Source organism: Acromyrmex echinatior, chromosome 15, assembly GCF_024713525.1.
Source record: "Acromyrmex echinatior isolate Ae372 chromosome 15, ASM2471352v2, whole genome shotgun sequence".
Taxonomy (NCBI): Eukaryota; Metazoa; Arthropoda; class Insecta; order Hymenoptera; family Formicidae; genus Acromyrmex; species Acromyrmex echinatior.
The window spans coordinates 7973516-7997184 of NC_141866.1; the positions used below are offsets into that span (position 1 = coordinate 7973516).

The window sequence follows — 23669 nt, forward strand, 5'->3', positions numbered from 1 at the left end:
GTACTGGGGGAGAGGGAGGGGGGGGGGCGAGCGCTGTCAGAAGAGCAGTGTCAGAAGTTCATAAATACGAAACGTTGATACGAAATTAATTTAACAGCACTACGGTAAATTGCCCTTATTTTCGCGCATTAGACGTCGTCTGCGCTTTTTACAAATTATACGTATCTAAGCGAATGCTCTGTACATTTAACTTTTGTGCGACCCTTCAAGGACGGCGCTCCGCCCAGCTCGGATTCGCAAAGCGATTTCAGCTCTCTTGCAGGACGAAAGGTTATATTTCACCTATCTTACGCGTTACTCGCGATATAAATTACACGAAATATGATTTATGTACCGCGACGCGCGGCGCTCCGCTCGGAAATGGATAGTAAACTGTGCGCCGGCGAGTTATCGGCGATGCGCGCGATCATTAACGAGCGATATCGAGAGAATTTATTGCACGCTTTGTTACACTGCTAACTTGTGCCTACTTGTAGACGATCTCGTGAGTTTCTAGCCTCTACTTGATCGTGCTCGAAATTTTGAACCTTCCGAAGTTGACGCCAAAATCTGTAGCACAGTTACTAACGCTGTGTCTGAGTCCATTTAATTTATGTTAATTAAAAGGCATTAATTAATTTCAAGAAATCAAAATGACATAATTCGCTTAAAAGAAAATGAAACTAAGTATATATTTTAATAAAAATAATTCAAACTTGCAGATGTATTTGTATTTGTGTAGACGTATATTTGTGAGTTCCTTTAACAAAATGACGGAAAAAATCTCCGGCTATCTAAATTTTGATGGCCTTTTCTTTATGTATACACGTTCATGATTTTTCTCGTTGATTTTTCTCGGTTTTGAAAAGAAATCTCCAACAACGAGATCAAGTCTCATGATCTTCTAGTCCACTAGTCCGAAGATGGATAAAGAAAATCGAATTGTTTAACATTTTTTACAAAGAGACTTATTTTAAAGTGAGTTCAATAGCTTTCCGAAGGCTAAAAATTCTGCTTTTTTTTACATTTCGCCAGACACTGTCGATCCGATAATCTCTGAAATCAATTTTCTGATGTTTCATTTTTTTTAGCTGATAATTTTATTATCTTCTGCTTAATTAGTTAGGCTTGTTTCGAACATTCGCAATGAAATCCTCTACTACTCTACTACTCTAAAATCAAGATCGGCCTCTCGTCCCTGAGATCGTCGCTATCTCTCGCTCCCTTTTGTCCCAGTTCTTCCCTTCGTCGCTGCACGTTTATTGCGCTAATAAAGCACTTAACAATTATTTTCCGGCCGGTGATTTTTCAGTCGGCCGCAGTGGTTGCTGATAACGACTCGTGGCCGGCTGATAACTCACGACAGCCGCGTGTGCGATGGCATACACACTGTTGAGTTATCGTCCTACCGTGAAACGAAAACAAGAAGCGAAGCTTCCCGAGCGATGGCGGCCAGCGTCTCTTAATGCACGTTTCGCATGCGGCCACGTCGACGTCGGCGTCGGCGACGAATCAGCCGCCGGCTAATTTAACGCGATCGTAATCGGCCGTGATTTGTCTTAATTTTCGGTATACGATTGTGGATCCGGGGGTCTCCTTATCGGTCCACCCGCGTCGGTCGTTCGCGAGGGTCGTTATAATGCCGTCACGCGTCGAGTTATCGCGCTGGGCCTTACTCAAGCCCGAAGAAGCGGGGTGATCGTGACGACGATTAGAATTTCGGATTGCGCACCCGGTACGACGGTCGGTGATCGCTAATATCGTGATTCTCGACTCGTTGCCGCTATACGTTTGTGCTCAATTTGCCGCATCTTTCGCCACAGACTCGGCAATACGCATTTTGTAACGAGAATCAATCATGATAATTAAAACGAGCGAACAGCTGAAGATCATCGCTCTTACGTACAACGTAATGCAATTATATCATGGTTAACCACGCGACGTGTTTTGCGATTGCAATTTCAACGTTTATACGTATGTGTGCCATAAGCCTCTTAAAGGAGCGGCTATTACTGAAATGTTTCACAGGCACATACGAGTCCCGATAAATGCCACCGCGGATTAAAAATGACTGCGGCGACAAGTATCCGCGCGTTTAACGGTCATCGCTCTGCGAATCTGACAATATAGGACTTTCGTCGTCGCCGCCGATTAGCGAATGGCCGGCTAATTTCGTCGTTCAAGAGTTCTCGCGGGTGATTTGTCATTCCGATTCACGGAGAGACGCGTTGTTTTCGTGTGTCGTCGGAGATCTCGTTGGCGCTCATTCGAGAGTCGAAAGAAAAATGAGAGAAGAGACTCGACAAGAATGGGTACCGCGACGGGGCAAGGGAGAGGCAATGATTGAGACTCGAAATATAAGAGAAAGAGGAAGAGAGATGGAACTGTGTATGCGTGGACGAAAAATACGCGCGACGTAATATCGCTTATATCGACGGGCGTAGGTGGATCACAACTCGCGGGCGTGTGCACGCGCTCTGTCTGGATCGAACGAGGAGTGTCATCGCATTTAATTAAAATGTCACACGCGCGTGATAAATGTCGCGTGCGAGCTGTGTGAAAGAAGCCGTCGCGTCGTGTCGTCATCGTCGTCGTCGTCGCCGCCGCCGCCACCACCGCCGTCGCGTTTCGCGCTTTCCTCTCGCGGACGCGGAGAGAAAATAACAAATGAAATTTGCTATCTTCGTGACACCTATACACAGGCGGCTGCGAGGAATAAAAAGAGAAAAAAAAAAGGAAAGGGGAACATGCCGGCGAAGAGGACTGATGTGGTGTTCGAAGGACAGTGGGAATTAGCGCGCGCGCGCGCGCGCACGCCGGTATTCATCTCACTGAAACTTTTCGGCCGTTAATTACGTAAGGGCGTAATTTTTCAATATAACTGAGACCTTAATCCTTTGATGACGTGCCGTGTAATCGCTTAGCGGTTCGTTTCGCGATGTGAATGTGGGCTCCGCTCTCTTGCTTTGTTCGTTATGCCCGAGCATATCGGTGGATGTCACAGATGTCAAGAGATACTGGTTTTTTGGCGACGGTCACTCGATTAATTTGTAATGGATATCGTGATTTGAAAGTTACACTATTGCGTATGAAAACAGTTAGCCTTCTATGGTTTGACCGATCACGATGTAGGGTTGAACTGTGTTTACTATTTAACCCTTAATTAGGGTTTAAGTTGCGCAGCGTAATTAGTGAGGTGATTACTGCGCTGATTTTTTAATATAATAAGTGGAAACTGAAAGGTTAAATACAAAGTAGTAAACAGGAGCATTAAAGTCGAGCTGGATTTAAGTTTAATAATGTTTATATAATAATAGTTGGGAATACAAATAACAAACCTTAATTAGGTTTAGTGTTTTGTTTTTAATATAATTAGAAAATAAGCATTGAACAATTATGTTTTCAGCTTTAGAAGAACATGTTCTCAGGAGCTAACCTGCGTGTGTTTGTAACTGTGAGATGACAACTCACAAACTGAGGAGAATACAAATACTTTTGAACATATTGTCAATGGTTAAAAGAAAAAGCGCTGTTAGTTCTGAGAGAGACAAATGGAATTTTTCGCAATTTTCAACAGTTACCAATATATCTGCTGGTTTCTAGGAGACATCACATGTTCTTCTTCCTGAAATATGAAACCATGGAAATCAATTATATACACTTATAAATGTGTGTTTTCTAATCTGGATAGACCGTGAACATTGAAAAGAAGTCTTGTTGCCGAATACTGTAACACTGACTACATTTTATTTAGAAAGTCTATTCTTATATCTATTCATATATTTTATCATTATGCTTGAAAAATAATTGTTTAAATTCCAACTTTTTTATAATCATATTATAACGTTACTAAGAAAATAAAATTATCTAATTAAGATTGAAACGTCTGTCATTTGTATTATTAACAGTAAACAGCTCGACTTTCATATTCCTGTCTACTATTTTTTATATAATTTTTTAAAATACATTGCTAGAATAGAAATTAATAATTATATAACTTTTAAAATTTTACTTTAAAAGAGTACATTATATTATAATTTCACATTTTATAAATAAAAAATAGAATAAGCAAAAACATAAGACGTGCTGAAACTTTTAAATGGCATATTATTGCGTTATTACGAGTTTAATACCCAGCTAATTAAGGGACTGGAAAATGTGTTAATTTTGATCGACATCGACATGATCGATCGCTTTGATATTTGAATAAACGTACTTTAAGCATTGCGGATGCGAAGTGTCCTTTGAGCATCGAAGTCCGTGCATCTTGATGCACGACGGGTTTGTGATGTAATTTCGCGTCGCAACCGCGTCAATCATTGAGATTTTTTAAACGGTGCCGATCTGGTAAAAAAAATCTCCTCCTGAGCTTCGTATAAAAATATACGATTGCGTCCGAAGTTGCATATTTATCCTGCGAGTCGCGCCGCGGAGGTTCTTACGCAATTTTCCATTCTCCTCTTTGGACGAGTGTTAGGTCCGATTTCACGCGGCGATGCTCGTCACCGGTACGCAATTTATTTTACGTAAACGCACGGCGTACTCGTGTCAGTTTAAAAATTGTACGAATCAAAAAACAATAGAACGTAAAAGAATGTAAGATAAAATAGAGATTCTCATTTAGAAATATGACATTTTAATTTATTTCAAAGACATTATATTGTACGATACAATAAATCTACGTAATTCTAATAATTATATACATATATAAATTACATAATTATATAAATTTACATTATTTGCATTTATATCGTGTTGGAAGCATCCGTGAAATTTAAATGACATAGTATGCGTATATATATATATATATATATATATATATATAAGTAAAATTAGGAATGTCGACGTAAACCTCATTTTTACGATGTCGTCGTAAAGAAGATTACGACATAATTGCGCCTCATCCGAGGCAAAATTAGGAATTTAATTTTTATTTGAATCGGTACGAGGATATAACGGGTGTCTCGTGTTACACATCCCCGTCTCACAGCCTTCGTCGGTCCGTGCCTAAGCCCTACCATTAATCAGTAACGTCCGAATTATCGGATATCGATGATCATTCGCGCGCACCCTCCACCTGCTTTTCTCTGCTTGTGCAGCGGGGGATGATAGAAAGAAGCTACGGAACGCGTCGCGCGATTTCGTCCTGGAATTCGATGATCCTGCGGAATGCCCGCGTCTGGCATAGACACGTAATTCGCGCTCTCACGATGTTCTCCTATATACATCCGTACGTATCGATGGCTCTGTCGCGACCGCGCCTCGCATGCGCTCCGTTCTAACATAATTCACGTACACACAAACCGCCGCCGCCGCCGCCGCCGCCGATGTTGCCTGATGAATGACTTTGCAATTATATTCTCATCAGCTCTCTCTCGCCTCGCTCCGAGTCTCTACCGTTAACCTGAGCCGTTTGTGGAACGTCATGCGTGTGTCGTTTGTGCGTGTGTTCACCGCGCCGCTCGGAGAAACGCCGCAGCTCTGCGCGCCCGTGTTTGTGCGTGGGAGAGGGGAGGAGAGGGGAAGAGAGGAGAGGTTTAGATACTCGAATACCTGTCTGCCTTTCGACCATATTCCCGACCAGGTGTGACAGCGGCGAGTAATTTTTGTCGCGAGCCCCAGCGATGGTAATTAGCACGGTATTGTCGGCATAGAAACCGCGTTGCGTTTTCCGCGCGAGCGCGATGAATGAAATTTCAATACGCGGGATTTGAATCCACGCGAATCTGTACTCCAAAGGTACGCGGACACGACGCGATCGGAATGCGGAGCTTCGCGATAGTAGAAAACTAATCTTATCCGGCCGTCTGCAGATAAGGGAACAATAGGAACAATACAAATCATATTCTTGTTAATCGATGTGAATTATAAATTAAAGAGCTTACTCTCTGTAGAGATTTATAAAAGTGACTGAACAAGCCTTCTCTTTTTCTCTCTTTTTTTCTTCTGGAGTAAAGCGATTAAAGATGATTGAGTCTGTATTTAGATTTTATTAATAACAATTTACTGAATGTTTCGATTAAGATTATATAATTATACATACGTATTTCTACTTTGTACAAAAACTAAATCTTACAATTTAATACTTAACCTAAATCCTTATACCTAATTTGTACTCTAAACACTACACTTTCTTCTCCGGAGATCTCCGTTTCTGTCGCACGTCACGGAATTTGTATTGGATTCTACAGCCGGTATTCATAATCGATATTCTTATTTTAAGACCGTCTTAAGTAATGTTAAAATGCTAATACGGCTTTCTGATTGGTTTATGATATTTTGAGACTATACTTATGCAGTCTTAAATTTAAGAATCGACTATGATTATTTACACCGGCCTATAATTATTTGACATTTTCTCTTTCTAGATTAAATCTAATCACGTTAGAGTAAATAATGATTAATATTATTTCCACTTATAATATATAAGTGTATTTTATTTCAAGATAAAAAATAAATGAGGGTTTTTTTTATACCAATTTGATGAATTGAATAATCGATACGAGAATTATTTTAGACAGTTAAGGATTGATATCAAGAAGCTTATTCGATAAGAATTGAATAAGTAAAGTGTCAATGCTCAGATAATATAATTAATTCTCACTTTGTTATCTTGGTATTCCTCTCGTTCGTTCGTTCATTCGTTCGTTCGTTCGTTTCGAGAGTCTCGCTTATCACAGCGCGATCGGCAACTAAAACGTAAGAAAAAGAAAATAGCTCCGCCGCGAGTGCGCCTTTAAACGGCCACACTTTGTAGAGAGTGTCACGCATGTCACCGCACGCGGCGATAATTAATGAGGCGATCGCGCGGCTCGAATCTTAATTATTTATCGCTGCACCGTTGATTAATTACAGCCAACTGTATGCCGGTTCGTGATGTATCGCGCGGATAAGCAGTGACGTTGTGAGTGACAAATCGAGCGTTTTTTGTGCCCTTTCTCCTTTCTTTCTTTTCCTCTCTCTCTCTCTCTCTCTCTCTCTCTCCCCTCTCACTCTCCCGGCCCTCTCCTCTATCCTTGTCTCTTTCTTTTTCCGCTTTACTTCTCGCACTGCGGTCGTAATAGGTCACGCAAAAGAATATTCGAAACGCGCGCGTGGGATTTCGAAAGGAAGCTGACTGTATACAGCACAAATAGGCGAGGGTCGAGTTAAGAGAAAAAAAATTCTGTCGAGAGATATATTTGTAAGAATCGATTCGTCAACGTTTCTCGCAAGACCGCGATTTTTCTCGCGGTATCAAGTCGCGACCTCGGAAGATTTTTGCGAAGTTAAGATGCTCACCGAACTGGACATTTTCTCGTACGAAAATACAGTATATCTCTTATCTCATCAGGCAAGTGTTAAACATTTACACGCGATAAGAGGTTAGCACAAATGGCACATGTGGTCGCGGTTCTACCCGGGAAATTAAGATATTACGTTCAAGGTTATAATTACTCGTGATCATATAGTATTTTTTTGACGCAAAACAATTTTTCAGATATTCATCTAGAACGATGTTAATTACTTGAAAAATTAAAATCGTCAAATGACTTAATGTCAAATATACTTAAATCTGTAGTATCAAATTTAATCTAATTTAAATCGTCACAGCTTTTATTCAATATGTTGTTGTTTTATACTAAAACAATGAATAAATTTGATACTATAAATTCAACAGTGTATGATAAGATTAGCGATTGGTGCTAATCGAAGTATTCGTCGGAACGACCGCGAGTCGTTCATTGCGATCCGCACAATTCTATACCTTTTAGCTGCAGGAAAACCGTGATTTTGATAATCATCGTGATGTTATAGCTCATGATAATAGAGTTGCAGATTGTCTGCGTATTATATCGCATTACGCGATTCTCTGTCGCAGCAATTATGATTACGGGGACATGAGAGACGACAGACGAGAGGCACAATCGTCGTTGAATGTAAGAGGGAATCGAACGAGAAAAGAGGAAACGAGCGGAAAAAACGAGTTGCGAGGGTTCTCGCCGAGATCCCGCCGTGGTACTAATTATTTAAACTCGCAATTAAACGCACCTTTACGGCGCGAGAGAAAGAAATTCCGGATGCGTGTATTTGCACCTCCCGCTTGGCTCGTCTTTTTTTGCACGCGCGCGCAATGAGATCTCCTTTCTTCTACGTGTTTAATTAAGACCATGTCCACGCAGTCGAGCGTATTCATAAACGAAGATATGAATAAACTATAGCTGAGTGAAGAAATCTTATTTATCGCTCACTTTGGAATTTCACTCATTTATTTACTTTTGAATCTGTTATCAATTTTTTCCTTTCTGAAAAACTTATAAAATCTTTCGTCAGATAAATTAGTGAACAAATTAAGCTCGTTGTATTCTAAAATTAAACGATAGAAAAAAAAGAACAAATGAATGAATGAAGTAAGGATGGAAAAAGATAACTATTAAAATAAAATAGTAAAATAAATGATACGGTACATTTTAATTCTACTAAGTCAGATATTCTTATCAAGTATTTGGGGATACGTTAATGAATTTTTTCCTTGAATGAATTTCCAGCTAAACGGCGGAGATGTGCGCGAGCGGATGGCCTCCGCGTTATCATTATTATGCCTCTTTACATCGAATCGGAGCGCACGCGCGTTCGTATCTGACGCATTAAGTGCGATATATACGCGTTGAGCGCGTGGTCACGCATGCGTTCGATGTAGCTGGATCCAATCAGGATTCGCATTCAGGGGCTGGATGGGAGAGAAAAATGGCTTTCGTCGATTCACGATACCTACGCTCTGTTTTTCGTGAAAATCGTTGAAGGAATTAAGACCAAAAATTTCTAGGACTTTAATAAGAATCTCGACATGTCTTTGGATCGTCGACTTGATTGGATAATTCCCGAGCTTTAAATTTATGCTTTAATTATTTTGATAGTTTATTCGATATTTATACTTGTGGAAAAATCAGAAAATTATTAATAAAATAGTACTTATTTATTTTTATACGAATTAAAAGACGAAAAGAACGATTTTACTGAAATATCCAAATATTTAGCTTTGTTTTTTACATAATTATTTTAATGTCCAACTAAATTATTTTCAAGTTTGTATCTATTTAAATTTTAAATACTTTAGCAAAATCGTTGTTTGTGCATTAAACCGTGATCTTTTTTCAATTTGCTAACAAATCTTTCCAACTTTATTTTCGTAAGCGCATGTAAGAGGATTATTGATATATTATAATATTAAACAACCATAGCCGCGAGTAGAATAAAACTAAATATAATGTTCGCCTCATCTGCGGAAGTTATCGATTCCGTGCCGTCAAGTTACAAATGGCTCGAATAAATCGCGTTTTCTCTCGAAGAAATCGCTCTAGTGGCCTTGCTGGAATTAAAGTTGGTCGGAAGAATGATTCGCGAAACTTTACTCACTTCGAGAACTTCAACCGCCAATATTTCCAATCGGTTCTCCCTCGTTCTGTCTCACGCGGTCGTATATTTCGCAAACACAGAAAGTTACATCGCTCTGGACAAGGTATTAGTAAACTTTTCTGTCGCAGAAACTTATACCGTAGATTTCAATGAGACACACTTCCATTAGTCTGATTTCGCGACATCTATAACTCAATTCTCATTTGTATACTTTCGCGACATCTATAACTCAATTCTCATTTGTGTACTTTTGCGGCAAATTAATTAAATTATTAATTAAATCTTGCTTATGTGAAATTGATATACTGATTATACGTGTTCGCTCGTCTCACCTCACAGTTATTGGCGTTATCAATCGACGTTTGCATCCAAATCCGTTTCCACGATTCGACGACCATGCACTTTATTAGAAATCCGGGAGAGGTCCTATTTGTACGTTTGTAGCAAACGGGCGTAAAAACGAGATTCCAGTCATTTTATTGTCCGTGACACAAAGCAAAGCGCAACATCAAAGTGGTAGCCGCCGGTATACATTCTTGTATTATTTCCCGCGACTGTACATCTCTCAATAAATAGTACGAGTTTCCCTTTGGCAATGACTCGCAAATGTCATTGGCGGGACTATATGGACATCACGTGATGCGAATGCACAAAAATACAAAGATAATTAGACGTATACCTAGGATCCAAGGAATCATATATCTAAAATTCAAAGGTATCTTCCGGCCACTCTCTCTTTCCCTTTCTCTCTCTCTCTCTCTCTCCCTAACACAATACCATCTTTGTTTGTAGCGCTCTTGCGACGCAGTTGGTTGCTCAGTAATTGCCTGTAACGAATTTACTCTATGTGGCCCTTAACAGTAATTTTTCGACGTATTCCAGACCCCGATTTTTTTCTTTTGAAACACATTTATTTAAACTATCAATTTTGCGGACCTAACTTGCCGATATTTTCAGCTTCGCTCAGTTTTTTTTAAAGCATTACGTTTTCACGAGCAGGGCGATTTGTAATGACAAATGCATTGTGCATACTAGTGATGAAATCCGATTAAATGTTCTCTGGTTACTTTACGATTTTCAAGCGGAAATTTCGAAGCTTAATTTTATCCGACTAACTTGACCCCTGTACCACGCTTTAATTGCAGATCGCGTTTCAGCTCGGAATTAATCTCATTGTGAACGTGATTGCTGGTAATACGAATATTACACGAGATGCGTATCAATTAATGACAACGTATTATGTGCAAAGAAAAAAAACTGTACAAAATGCGAAAGTCTCATGTTGACGCGACAAATTAATTAAACTTAAAATTAATTACACGACGAATTAACTGAACACAAATCATTATGAAATGTTTTTATCAGTAAACGCGACGATGAATTGCGAAATATATATTTTACCTTGTATAAAAATTAGTGAATTTTCTTTTGCGTTTCTTCGCTTTCTTTTTTCTTTCGTGAAATACGTCTCGGAAACAACTTGAATTTTCCAAATTTCATTTCTATACGCGAATAGATTCGAAGCACGTTTCTTTTTCTTACTTTTTTTTTTTCCATTACTTGCGATTCTTGGCGAATGCGAGGAGACGATCACAAATCATCGTCGCAGAAATCTAATTTACGGGCGCACGCGGCTTAGGGACGTGTCTATGCCCAGCTAAACGTGGGAAGTTGAAAAATGCGAATGCCCATTAAAGATTCAGTGACGGCCTTCGTGGTCCTCGCCGATTCATTGGTTACCGGTTTCACGGGCAACCTCACCGGCGCTAATTTACTGGCCGGTTTACCACGATTAGCCAGGTTCTTTGTCACCTCTATCGAGCCAGGTGTCTCGACAAACACTTGTATCGGTCCTGTTTGAGAGCGAACACGATCTAAGATGCGTATCTCGTTCAGAAATGTTGTACGGTAATCAAGAACAAGCAAAGGAGCAAGCAAGACTTGATAAAAAAAAAAATAGTGTTTACTGGATGTCAGAAAACAGCAGTGTCACTTCAAGATGTTTAATAATTCCGTCTCTTCCTTTTATTTTCTGAAAAAAAAAAGCGACTAATCGCTATACTTCTTTCTAATATCTTGAGAAATAAAATAGAGGTTAATACCAGCGTGATCTGCGGATGACTGGGATACTGTATAGGCTACTCGAAAACCGGCATTCGGAGGGAATACTGAATAATTTATGACTCGCAAACCGGAAAGTGAGAAAATGAGGATCAGGCAAGCTAAATCGGTCCACTTTTCACGCTGCCTCTGCCTGCGGGTGAGCAGTCGTAGAAATTATCAGGGGAATTGCAGCCTGAAAGATTATGCGATTTAAACGACGAATGCGACGGAATTTGACATTCGAGACATTTCGATTTTTAACTTTTAACAACTCTCACGTATCGTGATAACATAGATTATATAATATATCACTGTATAAATAAGGAAGCTAGGATCACTGGAAAATACGGAATCCTGGAGATCTGGTTATCCTAATGTGACAAGTCCGGACGTGACCAGCAACCTCCCGTCGAGAACAGAACCTGTAATATATTCTTACCTGATATCCTCGAAGGAGGCTACTTTCAGGGCCGCATCCGAATTCTCACATTTTGTTGTTCTTGTGTTCCTTGATTATCACTATGAAGCAGACACTTCCATCATATCTTCTTCCACCATGATTATTAAGTAGTAGCTGACTGAAAAATGTTGAGGTGATTCAGTAAATCTACAGCTTCGTAAGTTTAACTTCTACAATTTAGAAAATTTAATGGTTCAACAAAGAAATTATGCCTGTAAGCAATGGTACATTTGTACAACAAACAATGAAAATTGCTAATATAACAAGTTTTTTCATTGTAGCTGCAAGTATGTGTCATTTTAGATAGCGTGTTAAAAATTTTGATTTATATAAATATCGGATTGATTTTCGTAGAAAGTTATCTTTGCTGTATTATCAAATACTGCATTTGCTACGCTATTGCAGCAAACATATGATTGTTAATTTTATTTAATTGTACAATTTTGCTACTTGGTATAGAAAATTGACTATCCACATTACGTAGATTTGCTGAATAAGTTTAATTGTTAGTCGTTTTAACAGCTTTTATTCCGAGAAAGCACAGACTTTATTAAGAAAGTGCAACAATTTCTTTAGAGGGAACTGTTTTCATTGTGGAATCTCCGCCCCGGAGAGATATAATCTTCTCATTCCAACGCAACCAAGAACTTATGTTAAAAAATGACATTATGACATTATTATATATATAATATTGATGATCAATATCAAGATATCGTGCTATTCAGAATCGAAATAACTTGCCAGTTCATTATAGAAATGTTAAATTATCACGGTAAAATGCTTATATTTTGTATATGTCACCCTTTGTGCGTCCCAGTTTTACAAAGCTTCAATTTCGATCAACGAAGACTAACGTCTGTCTGGATAAAGCGAATTCTCGAAGACGTGAACATAGTGAGCGTAATGATACGTACCAAGAAAGTAATAACCACTTCGTTGGACAGGTAAAGGCTTGTAATGACGGTATTGACACGTTTGACAAGAAGATAGGTCCGGCAATTTATTCGTATAAGTACGTTGCAAAAAAAATCAATTTGTCGCGTTCAGAAAAAAATCTATTGACCAATCTATTTTAATAAGATTTGACATAACGAGAAATAATCTCGCGTTGTCTACAAATGCAGTCTCTTAATTTTATCACGTCGATTCCGAGATATATAATTTGAGATACATAATTAACAATTTTAAGATTACGAGAGTCACGATAAATTATACATCCTGCTTAATTAATTTGAAATTTTCAGATTGAGGGTGAAATATTAATATTTAATCACTAAAAGTGATAAAAGAGAAAACTAGTAAAGCAGAAGGTAGAATTACTCGAAAAGTCGCCGAGCACCGAATGCAAACGCGCATAATGTGTGGTAATGTATTCGAATGGCGCATAATATTGCCGGCTGGCTCGCGCTCGGGTGGCCCGATATTATTTTTGAAAATCTCGCGCAAACGACGTGCATTCCAGGGTGGGGCAGCCCCACAGCATTAAATCATTTCGCTCGGCGCAGCCACCAGCGGATGACCAGCGGCCACCGTTGCTGACCGCTGGTGCTGATGCTGGTGCTGGTGCTGGCCTGGCAGTGGGTGTCAGTACCTGGTAGTAGCCACCATCTCACCGTCGTAACCAACCTCTCACACCGATGATAATCTCCGATGATCGTGAACTCGGTTTATTGCGAACGTCTGCTATGCAGCGTCGCTAATAAATTCCTTTTCGGTCGGCAATCTATTCGTATACATTATCTCATTTTCATTCGGCTCCCCCCCCCCCTCCCCCACTGCTCGTTTTCCTCTCATTTGCCTCATTTACCGTAATTTCGATCACGCATTGGCTTTTACGTAATTTTACCATCGTATCAGCAATGAAGATCAAATTGGTAAATCTCGACTCTTTATCGAAATTAACATCACTATTTTATTTAAAACGAAGATTGGTTACAATAATATGAGCGTTTTATTGCATTTTATAGGTAGTCATGTTATCTCATTGTACAGTGATATACGAAAATTTTAATCGGGAATGGCTTCTGTGTGCGCGGCTGTAAATTCAATCGAAAAACCAACTAACGCGTCCACACTAAATTATTGAAGCCATGTTAAAAATGCAAAAATAATTTCGAACGACATGTAAACTGCGTTAAATTTGTGGCGGACAAATATTATATCGGATGTATTGTAAGCCGACAGCGGATGTGGCGATGTTTCATCAAAACTAATCAAATCGGATTTCATGATAAATGAATCATTTCGGCATGAGCTAGAATTGTGAACAATGATGAAAATTTACTATGACAAAAAAGTTGGGCATTAAATACTCTCGCAAATATTTTTCAGTACGATGAAATATTTTGCTGTTCCCGTAACCGGCTCAAATATTGATTTGAAATATTGCAAGCGATAGCGAAGCGACGGCGCACATCCGCATAGTTGCCATCACGCTGCCATAGTTGACAGCACTAAACACTCTCGTTGCAATTCACGCAGAAAGAGCGAGTCGAGTATCGCGTCCGTCTGGGCCCTTATGCTCTATGGGGGGAAGGGAGGGGAGGGGGGGGGGAGAGGGGTCTCCTCTCGCGTCTGAGAGAGACGAGACCGACAAATCGAACGGCCGTTCGTTCTACCAACGAGAGCAAACACTTCGGATCCGGAGAAGGTATTTTCGACCAAACACGTAGAGGACGTAGAGCAAGAGAGAAGGAACGAGAGAGAGAGAGAGAAAGAGAAATATCCACACGCATATACGTCCATATGTATGCAATCTGGAGAACGAGGGAGATTCATCCGTGTCTGATGGACGAACATATCGTCCTGGTACGAAAGAAACACGTGGCGCGTCCATGGCATCGTCCACTCCTGACATATCCCTAATTAGGCTTGGTACACGTTTCGAGTGCTCTCTTTCTCTCTCAACTACTACTTCGTCTCTGAGTAAAAGCGTGCGCGCGCGCGCGCGCTCATCTATGCGGAACTTTCGTACCGTCTGGCACACGTGGGTGGCGATTACTCGAGTGCCCTATGAGAGCACTCGAGAGTTAGTAGTTGGATCTGAATTAGCGCGAGGATCATTCGCCTACGGGCACAGAGACTGTTCCTAATTACTGGAAAAGAATCGTTATCTGATCGCATCCTTTTTTTTTTTTTAATGAAGGAATTAATGACGTGAAGAACAATTGAGTCTGTTTTTCAATGGATTATGAATCTCTATATCTGTCAAGTAATTATAAAAGTAATAAAAATCATTACTGTTTGCGTGTCGAAGATATAAATTGCTATAAGATTGTATTTGTAGGTGTAACGTATCAAAGAATGATTTTCGAAAATTTAAATTTATACACGATTAAATATAATGACACCGTCTTTTTACGAATAATTAGTTTTGGTGCGACAGTTTAATTACGCGTAAAATTTTCTTTTTTTTCTTTTTTTTTTTTTTTCGATTTTACCTCGCTATTGCAACCGAGAATTTATTTTTGCTGGAATAGCGACGCGTGATGGTTTATAACCATCGCGCGATGTTTTACAGGTGAATTGACGCGAAAAGAATTCCGGCGTATTTGACACACGTGCCAGGGATTTGAATTTCTAATTCGACGCTTTTGTCGATCCCGTGGAAATTGAATGCGCCCGTTAATGGCACCCAAATTCGTACCGGTGTCACGTTTGACGGTATGACGGCAATACTTATACAGTAAGGCGCGCGAATCGGATTCGCGTTAATGTGCGTGTACATGTCGCATCTCTTACTGAGAAAGGAGTTCAGTTGCATAGAAATGACTTGTACGCATGCACGACTTGCGGTAGAATCTTTCTTATGCTATTATCTGTCTTTTTTTATAAGAGTATTTGTGAAACAAATATAACTACACGTAATTTATTTTTTTTAAATAAGATTGTGACATTAGGATCAACACGCTTAACAAGAATATCTATAAAATTTTCATATACATTACATACACTTAGAGAAAAACATATAGCAACTGTAAAGATGACAATTGTACAAGTTTTATATAATACATAGAATTAATGTACACAATAGTTGAATAAATTATTTTATAGTTCTTGCAAATATAAAATGGTTAATTCAACCATACATTAATTCTATATATAAACTTATATAGTTGTTTCCTTTATAATTGCTATTATTAATGCTTTTTTTCTGAGTAATTTCTAATATAAAATTATTTTAACGATTGCATTTATTTATATATTCTCGTTTATTCCCATAATTTGATAGGAAAGCGTAAAAATGCCTAACGGAAAGTGAAAAACGATCGATTAAATATTAAATTATCGTAATCGTCAAATTATGTCATTTTAAACTTCGCGAGTCTCCTTGGCCGATTGATACTTGGAAACTTGTCACTTCGCTGCTCATTACGGTTTAATTATAAGAGGCGAGAGTTCAATGAAAATTGATTAACGATTTGTTGCTTGAATCGTTTTGCTCAAGTGATCTTAAGTCATCGTGTGCGTATTAATTAATGGCAGTAACCCTTTGCAACCAACGCATTTAGCAGCGCCTACGACTCGTGCGTGCTTGTGCGTGCATCGTTGTGTAATCAGTGAAGCAGACAACGTTGATGATCTTTTATAGATGCTTCTTCAATTTATACCTCTATCGACTAATTAAATAGCGACACTTGTTATTAGCCGTCACGCTCGTTTAGATACGATTTACGAACATGTTCCTACATCTATTAACTTTCTCCTGTGTTTTACGATTTTCAAGGTTTCACGTAAAGCGATTCTGTATTCGTACCGGATGATAAATCGCTATATAGGGTATTCCAAAATTCGCAACTTGAAATATAGGAAAAAGTTCTTGAAGAACAGTTATCCGTAAATTTTTATTTTAAGTAATTTTTTGGATAATAAAGGTTTGAGTAGCCAGTTGCAAACTACGTTTAGATGGTCTTCTATTCATAAATCGCACGTGCGATCAGTTCAACGCGCTCACTAATAGTCATAGATGATCATTTAAACGTAGTCTGTAATTGATCATAATTAAACCCTTATATCTTAGAAATTATTGCTTAAAATAAAAATTTACACATAATTATTTTATTTAATTTTCCGAAAACTTTCTTGGTATAGTATTTTGAATTATAAATTTTGGGACACCCTATGTATAAATACATAATGTAAGAAATAAACGACAACACGAGAAAAATATCAGAGATTCGAACCGAGGCCTGTTCTCCTCCGAAATAGTAGACTTAAGGTAGGATTAACTTGATGCTTCGAAACTTTTGATTGGAAGAAAGAATTTTGTTAACTAATTATTCAAAAAATGCTTCGAAGCATTCGTAGCATTCGTAGTATATCTCAAGAAAGATGTTGCCATTATGGAATTCCACTGATAATTCACTGAGGCTAGATTCTAGATTCTTTCTGACTTTATTCTTTCTGTTGTGTCTATTTCCTTTTCTTATAATAGTAAAAAAAAAAAGACAGAAATTTAAGTTTTGTTTATCTTTATCCGTTTTATCAAATGGCATTTTACTTTAAATTGAAATCCCATGAAATTGTTTTTCTTATCATTTGTTTGATAATGCGTTGATAAACGTTAATGATCGGTTAACAATAAGCATTGCGTACACATCCGCATATCGTACATTTTCGTGAGATACATCTCATGTGAATTTTTCAGTGATGGAGAAGCTAGATAGCATTTATTGTCAATAGAAAAGAGTAACTCATTGATGCTATACATATTATTGTGTCTTCTTCAAATAATATATATAATTTCTTGTTTCTATCTTTTTTTCTGTTATTTTATAATATACAATTTATAATATTACTTGCACTCGAATTTATTCCAAAGTCGCATTCTTTAATCTTACCTGAAAATTTTCAAATTACCTGAAATAAAATCCGAAAATTCTCTCAGGGAATTTTTTCCAAGATTTCACTCACTTGATAGACGTAATTACCGTTGAAAGAAAAATCTCGTTATAATTATGCCAAATTAAACGCGACATACAACATCGTGCAATCGTATTCTCGTCTAAAATTGTATAATACGGGATGCTTTCTGTATAATGCAGAAAGGAAAACGGGCATCGACAGCGATGCTATTTACCTTCGATTTATGACGGCGTATAATTAGCCAGGCCAAAAGTGAAACCTCTGTTTACGATGCTAGCCAAGCGAGAATCCTCGGCAGATCGAAACGACAGCTTCGAGAGCTACCGGAGATATTTGAGAAAAAATTGACACCGTCCGCTGTGTGGATGTGCGCGATGTATAGAGTCAGTGGAGTTCTCTCCTTTCGCTAGCGGCGGATTCATGAATAATTTATCGCGGCAATAAATGCGAGACAAGTTGTCGCGCATCAGCGCTACGCGCGGCCTTCTAACTTTAATTCTCAAATTTGCGCGTACCGTTTGAACGGTATAATTTCGCGTCAGGGCGGAAACGAAATTTTTCAGCATGTAATGCGTGCCCGATATTGACGAGGAAGGGCGAAGGGGAGGGGAGGGGATCGACGTGTGACGGTTGGTTTTTCAATTTCGGCGAAATTTCACCGTGAATTTACCGACATGATGGACGTTTAATCGAGCGCGCTTCAACGAGTATCCGCAAAATAAACATCGTTCCGCGCCGATGATTATTTCGCGATGTGTCCTGTTATACCAACAAAAAAAAAAGAGAGAAAAATAGAGGAATTAACGTAGCGCACGCGTCCCCGGTGTCGAGTCCGGGATTTATGGATTCATGTTGCCCTATGCCCGACCGCCTGGTCACGTGGCAAATTAGGGAGTTTATCTGTAAACATCGTCTCCCACCCCCGAAAAGATCAACGGATCCTTAACAATTCTTCGGCTTTTGATTCGGCAATTATAAGCGCTCTTTGTTTTTGCCGTGCAATTTGGGTTTGGGTGTGACGACCTTTCTTTTACCTGAGCCCGAGGGAGATCAACGCCCATTAAATGTGCCTCTTTCTGAAAAAAAAAAAAAAAAAAAAAGCTTTAGCGCTTTAGAATTTAATTATGAATTTAATTACGCATTTCTAATTAATTGATTCGTCAATATGTCTCATTAACGTCTCCCCGTTTTTCGCTGGTATTCCCGCCGTCCCTGCTTCCACGGTTTGGAAAGAAATGGTGACATTTAATAGGACGCGCAGAGTTACATAATGTCCCGGCAATATGATATCGTAAGGTTTCGACGATATAGGAGCTAATGGTTCGCCATTACGGAACGTATAAGATTTCCTGTCCCCGCTGGATGAATTTTTGGATTTTGGACACGAATGGCTACATTTCCACGTCGCAGCTTTGCTAGATACGTAACGCGTTTCCTTTAAATTTCTGCACTACGTGTCAATGATTTTCCATCGGATCTTCTTAGTAGCGAACGTGTCGATTCATTTCTGTAATAAATCTTTTCGGTGTCCTTTCGCCGAAGGATCGATTCCATGGTTCATCGATGACTCAGGGTGTTTCGCGTCGAGATGTTAACTGGCCAGTCACGATGCACATGTTCAACCAGGGAAACGTGGTGTGTTTCCCGTGCTTGGTGTGCACGCGTACACGGTAAAAGGATGAGAAGCGTCAAGTGTCATGCGCGAGGTTATTGACATTATTGACCAAATATTGGCCCACCTCGTGAGAAATGTCGGTTTCCTTTTATCATTGTTGCTGGATTGCTGCTGTGGCGGCAACGACAATTATCACCGAGTTTACTGTCCAATGAGATTTTCTGACGTCTTATCGATTGTCGTTATCGATTACTAGCAACAACCAATGGCAAGGAGATTTCTATACAAAAAAAACTATGCGGTTCTCATTGACTATTGTTAGACTATTGTTTGGCTAACAATAATGACAATCGTTGATAAGATGTTAGAGTATTGGAGTTACTGTTATTGGAGTACGTAAATTTGATAATAAAATTGTCAATAGCAATTAGGCAATGATAACTTCAGTTAAAGTCCGACGATCTATCTTTGCTTCCATATAGAAGAAATAGACAAAGTTTATGCATTACTGATAATAGTATTGTAGCTTACAAGAATGTGTTTATACAAATAACGCACTTGTTCTAAGAGTAAAGATCTCTGATTAGCTCAGTTTTTAAAGTCAGCTTCTAATTAGAATTTGATCACCTGAAGTAGTTTATTTTTTGAAATTATGCGACAGAGAAAAATCATGCTACCTCTCTACAATGGCGCTGTAAATTGCAGCTCTATAGAGACGCTTTGTAAGCTTCATAGTTTTTGACGAACGAACATTCTGACACGTTCAGGCGACTAGCTGGCGACTATGATTAAACTTTAAAAAACGTAAAAATTTTGTAGTGTCTAATCATAAATATTACGACAGCAAGTCCAATGGATATACAACATGCATTTAAATAAAAGCATAATGTATTTTCATGGAATATGCATTTAAATGAAATGGATGAAAAATATCCGATCAACAAACCGGGGAGAAGATGGCCAGATTCCGATTAGAGGATTTCTAGTTTAAAGAAATATCCACAAGTTGACGCACCTGAAGTATATGCTTGAAAATATCGCTATCATTCCATTGTTCATTTATTATAACAAAATTGTTTGATAGAAGGAAAATCAAGATTTTTTTCTTTTAATACGAATCTAATCAGGTTAAAATATTATATATATTAAACTTGTTTAAAATATATATTATTAATTAAAGCAAGAACACCGATCTTTGCTCGTTTAAATTGATCTCTGTCTACTCTATTTGGCATGAAAATTATTTTAGCATGAAAAAAAAGATGTATTAACAGCATTAAGTTATAGCTACACAGAAAAAAATAAGGCAGTAACGTATAAGCGATGCAAATCTAAAATTATTACTACTTATGTTTTACTGCTTAAGTATTTTTGCAACTTTTATAACCAATATTAATTTAATTGAAAGTTTGTTAAATGACAGTATTAATGAAACAATTAATTCTCGTTAAACAATTTTATTCTTTAATAAAATCTTATTTACTTTATTAATACTGGCATTAAATTAACAAGATTTTAAATTAAATTGCAGCTAGCTAATGCTGTTAAATTACAATATTTCTTTTTTTTATGAATATGAATTTCTGCAAATCTCGATACGTCAATCATGCATTAATTTTTACAATTCGCGTGAAAGATCAGCACTAATTCGATGTAGAGAGAAGGCGATCGATGAAGATTCCTGAAGAGGCATTATCCGTCGTCCCACGCATTTAGTGTATCATACCGGAGATACGGTGGGTGCCTCTCGAGACCCCAGTGTCACACAGAGGGAGGGGGAGGGAGGGGGGGGGGGCATCGTCGGTCACCGTGACCGTATCAGAATCCATGATACGCCGACACCGTCGGGGTGTCGCGTGTACGTAACACACCCCGCTGCACGCACGTGCACAATCTCTTCGCGAAACCGTGCATCGACTCGCAGATGTTTGCATTGTGAATGCTGCGTGCTCATTATTGACGAGATTGTGGCGTATGTTCGGCAAAATATATGAAAACACGTTGCGTTATAATCAATCGCGAAACGAAGAAGGGATTATTTTTAGACGGCGCACGGAACTTGCTGTAATTTAGGTATTTAAATTACTCCTCGCTACTTCACTTTCACTTTCGTGTAAGACTTATTGCGTATGTGTACGTGAAATTAAATTGCGAATGTGTGGCCTCGTCTTCGCCGCTAGGTATCCGTTGTGTAATTGGAACTCATCGTGTTTTAGCAGGAAACGGAATAGGCGTATGCGGTTACATTTTGGTTTCCGAGCTGCACCTAACTCGAGAGGCGTGTAGCGACCTACGCAGGTCACATAGCTGTGTAGATTATACAGCATATTTTTTAAATAGTCGTAAAGCGTGGCGTTAGACTAACTTTGTGTGTTTTTCTAGTCAGATACCTATATTTTATGCATGTTATATTTTCACACATATGTTTAGAGAAATATTTTCAGAGATATAGTGAATTATAATTCTCGGACGTGTCAAAAAGACTTTTTCGTAAGAACTTTGGGCCAAAAAAATATTATTTTGCCGAAGTATCTAAAAATTTCGCTAAATCATGAAATTTTATAAATCATGAAAATAATGATATTTTAATAAAATCTTTCTTCTCGTGTGTGTTTAACGGATTAAGGAATCATTGCCATCTACTTATTACCACCTACTCTCTCGAGAAAGGGAAAAAAAAAGAAAAAAAAGAAAACCTCTCAAATGCGCAAAAAATTCAAAGTTCTCTCATGAGAAGTATCTTCTACTCCGGGAAGGGAAACACTTTGGAATTAACGATGTTAATGGCGAGCGAGTGCAGGAGAGTGTGTGTCTTTCGTAAAACATCTCTGCGGGGACACGAACGCGAGCGGCGTCGCACCTCGCGCGGTTTCTCTCCCCCGGGAAATTTCAATGCGGAAAATCTCGGCGGTGAGACGGAATAAACTGGAGCGTGCATAACTTGGTTGCCTTTGCCACCGGCTGCTGCTTTCTGCCGCTATAAATTCATAAACTACAAGTTCGCGACGGCGGCGGGTCCCTTCGTCCTCGGAGCGCCGCCTCGGCGCTGTTCTATCGCCACCCACACGCCTTCTCTCCTTCCCCCCCCCTCTTCTCCCCCTCGCCCATCTCAAAAGGGGGGTCGAAGACGGCGAAAGGGACTAGAGTGGCAGGGACGGGGGCGGAGGAGGAGAAACTGTTGGAAAGTTTCCCCGGTTACCTCCGGCGGTAGCCTCCGCCCACGCACCTTCCAGAACCGCCGCCGGCGGAGAGAAACTCGAGTCGGTGCCTCGATAAATTTGCGAGTAGTTAGTTACAGCAAGAAACTCCCCCGGCGGTGGTTTTGACACACGGACACGTGCGGCCGTGTACGCGCTAGAACCATCCCCATCGTCGTCGTCGTCGTCGTCGTCGCCGAAGCGCTTGGATATTAAATTCGCTTCGGAGTACGAGGGAGAAAATCGGCTTTCCGATCGGAGCTTGCTTGCTCGCTCGCTCACGAAACTCCGTACTCGACGCGATTGTCGCTGAAGCCGCGCGCGCTTGCGGCGGTTTGTTTTCTAACGAGCTTCCGCGCGGCCGCGATCGATCGCGCAAGTTTCGCAAGTCGCGAACAATTACGCTGCGGTTAGGTCGAGGCGTGTAGATACTTCGTATGCGCCTTACGTCTTTCATTATGCACCGCCAACGCAGTTGCCAATTATTCTTTAACTTTTACTCACAGTTCTAATTGCTTCCTAGTGTATAGATGTACGGAAATGGCTTTGTTGAAATGTATATATATAAATTAGGCCAGCCAATAATTATGTTGAATTATTAAAATAATTACAGGATAATAATATTACAAAAAAATTTAACATTCTGGTAGGCAATAACTTGATACAATTTAGAAAATTCAATATATTTATTTCCAAATTTGTATCTAACAAAATTTTTCGATACTTCAAGAAAACTTTTTTTTTACAAGTATTTAAATATTTAATAAAAGTTGTTTCTCATATATTTGTATTAAACATCTTTTTCTAAATACAATCTGAATTATGTTGCTCCTTTTTAAATGAAAAAAGATAAATGTTTGGTAGAAATAGTTGGCTCACGTAAATTGTCTCTAAAATTCTGTTGTCTTTTTATCACGTTTTGCACAGAATAACGGCCAGTACCGCATTCGTGCTGTTTCTTGCGTATTAACTACTTGTGCACCATGTCGATGCTAGTTTTTTTAATCGGTGAGCGCTATTCGCGCTTCAACGAGTGTGCCTTTTTGTAAAGCGG

At 39.0% G+C, this 23669-nt stretch overlaps 1 protein-coding gene across 4 annotated transcripts in view; it reads left to right on the forward strand.

Moving 5' to 3' along the window:
- Window positions 1-23669, forward strand: part of SoxN (SRY-box transcription factor soxNeuro) — a 125710-nt gene that overhangs the window by 19957 nt on the left and 82084 nt on the right. The window lies entirely within an intron of this gene.